The following is a 3,265-nucleotide window of genomic DNA, read 5'->3' as shown; positions in this document are numbered from 1 at the left end:
GGGCGATTTCAGTGTTCACTGGAACTCCCTCCCAATACTAACCTATGTTTTCTGTTTTATTATTCTTCATATTCTTTACTATTTTTGTGATCCTCAGGTACCCATCATGGAAAGTGGAATTTTTGTTCCCTACAACTTCTTCCCTGAACGAGAGCACAGATGCTCTGCCCACACCTGTCACATTGCTGTCCTCTTAGCCCCCTTGGTGACGCCATGGTCACTGTCAATGAGGTTCCCATCTCTGCCTCAGTTCTTGCCCAGTTCTTCTTTACTTGAAGCAGCCAACCTGTTAAAGGCATCTACTCAGATTTTGTGACTGTAGTTGCTTTAATTTTAAAAGCACATTTAGTTCTGTGTTGTGTTATGTGTTGGTGGGTGTGCTCACGACGAGGGGTGTGTGTGGACATGAAGGAGCAACTTGCTGGAGTCGGTTTCCTCCTTCCATGGTGTGGGTGCAAATTTGACAAACTCAGGTCTGCAGCGTTAGAGGAAGCACTTTTCCCTGCTGAGCCATCTGACCAGCCTATTCTGTTTTTTAATTGTTCTTTGGTTGTTTTTATAATTTTTTTTAGACTGTTTCACTATGTAGCCCAAGCTAGCCTCAAAATCGGTATCTTCCTCCTGCCTCCAGACAAGCACGGCCATCCCTAGTTTATCCTCATACTTTAAAAAGCATTTACTGGCGGTGGGGTGGGGGTAGCCATGGATGGGTGGGTGGGTAGCAGAGAACAGCCATCAAAAGTTAATTGTTCTTATTCCATCTCTTTCGTTTTTTGGAGACAGGGTTTCTCTCTGTGGCCCTGGCTGTCCTGGAACTTGCTCTGTAGACCAGGCTGGCCTTCAATTCAAAGATCCACCTGCCTCTGCCTCCCCAGTAGTGGGATTAAAGGCCTGTGCCACCATGCACAGACTTGTAAATGCTTTTGACACTAATGAATTATTACTTTTCTTTAGGGAATTATATAGCGATCTTTAAAATGTCTCCTTGAAGCTGCGCTTACAAGGCCATGTCACACTTCGTAACTGTATCCTGGCCAGGTTTCCTACAGACCCCCATTCCTCTTCTAGCTCGTCAAATGAGAGTACACAGAGCTTCATTTTATTCGGTTATTGATTATTGTTGATTTTTATTGTTTTTGAGACAAGGTCTCACTGTTGTCCTCAAACCCACTGTGTAGACCAGGCTGGCCTTGAACTCACAGAGATCCACCTGCCTCAGCCTCCCCAGTGTTTTTACACACACACACTTCCTATTTCTTTGGCCAGGATCACATGCACTTGGGTGAGGCACCCACAGCTCCCCTGGCAAACCCCATTTAGAGCGGCCTCCACCCCAGGGCACCTGTACTCTGGACTGTGAACACATTTCAGATAAGTATGAACTTTGCTCCCCTCCCATAGCTGGTGCCATCATTTGCCCAGTTCCCATGTTTGGGGCTAGAGATTGTTATTTTGAATGCAAGAATCAGCTTTGGGCAAAGTGACAAAAATGGGTCAAAGTTGGTCTGTGGAAAACTCAACCTCCTTGCTCCTTTACTCCTGGACTCTCCTATTTGCCCTCCTTCCTCCTTGTTCTCCAATGATCTTAAGGTCCTTATTTTTTTTTTTTTCTTTATCAAAACCTGCTCTTGCTGGGCGGTGGTGGCACACACCTTTAATCCTAGCCCTTGGGAGTATTTGGTCAAAAGAGAGACCTCGGTCCTCTAACACCCTACATCCAAAGAGTCTGGAAGTATCACTCCAGCCCCTCACCTGGGAACTGCCCTGGTCTGGACTCCGACTCCCAGCCTTCCAAGAGCTTAGACTCCAGCTCCCAGCCTGCCAAGAGCTTAGACTCCAGCTCCCAGCCTGCCAAGAGCTGACCACTCCCCTGGGAGGGTCAGGACCACTCCCACAGGGTATTTAGGAACACTGTGGTCTCCAGGGGTTTGCAAGGGCTCCTCTCCTGGCCATGATGTGTCCCAGTCCACCTGGGAGTGTGGCATTTATTAAATGTGGGCATTTTTGATTCGGTCTAATCTGGTTTGATTGGAGTGTTTTTTGTGTCAGCAGAGAGGTTCTTTTTCAGGATTATTTTTAACAGGGAGGAAGAAGCAGAGTGATCTCGATGAGTTTGAAGCCTGCCTGGTCTACATAGAGTTCCAGGACAATTGGGGCTACACAGAGACCCTGCCTCAAAACCAAACAAAAACAGTCAACTTTCTCTTTGCAACAGATCTGAACTAACCCTAATATCTTTATGGCTGCTGGAAATTTTTTTTTCCAGGTTGTTTGTTTGGATAGGGAATAAAAGTTGTGGGCTGCAGATCTCTGGGTAGGCTCTGAAGAAACTTCTGGGATGAAAGGAATTACTGTTGCCATCTGAGCAGGAATTTGTTGACCTTTCCTTGACACGCCTACTTCAAGATCCCCACCTTGTTATAAAAACATAAAATTCTATTTTTCTTTCTCTTTAAGAAACACTTCCTGGGCCGGGCGATGGTGGCGCACGCCTTTAATCCCAGCACTCGGGAGGAAGGGGTAGGCGGATCTCTGTGAGTTCGAGACCAGCCTGGTCTACAGAGCTAGTTCCAGGACAGGCTCCAAAGACACAGAGAAACCCTGACTCGAAAAACCAAAAAGGAAAAAAAAAAGAAAAGAAACACTTCCTACAAGGTGTGGTATGGCATATGCTGGTAATATGGGACAGAGGGAGGCAGGAGGGTCATAAATTTGAAACCAACCTGGTTTCAAGTTACAAAGTTCCAGGAGCTACAGTTAAACAGTATATCAGAAAACAAAGACAAGAAGGGGTGGTAACACACCTGTGCCCTGTGCCTGTCACAAGCAGAAGGAAAGTCAAAGCTAAGAATACAAAGAAGCCTGATGGGATCACTCAAACATGTCATTCCAGTACTCCGGAGGCAGAGGCAGGCTGATGGTGCATGAGTTCGAGGCTAGTCTGGGCTCCAAAACAAATTCCAAGTCATCCTGGACTACCAAGTGAGACCTTTGTCTATAAAGCCAAACTGTTTAAATGGAAGAGTCTAAAGACACAACTTTATTTATTTATTTATTTATTTATTTTTTAAGACACAACTTTAAAGATACAAAGTGGTTACAAAGTCTCCTAAGTGGGCACTACCAATATTTTGGGTACAATCCAAGGTTTCTGTCACTTTGGTGAACTTAATAAAATAGAACTGTCAGCCGGGCGGTGGTGGCGCACGCCTTTAATCCCAGCACTCGGGAGGCAGAGGCAGGCGGATCTCTGTGAGTTCAAGAC

The sequence above is a fragment of the Microtus ochrogaster genome, chromosome 10 (genome assembly GCF_000317375.1).
Source record: "Microtus ochrogaster isolate Prairie Vole_2 chromosome 10, MicOch1.0, whole genome shotgun sequence".
Classification (NCBI taxonomy): domain Eukaryota; kingdom Metazoa; phylum Chordata; class Mammalia; order Rodentia; family Cricetidae; genus Microtus; species Microtus ochrogaster.
This window is presented reverse-complemented; position numbering follows the sequence as displayed.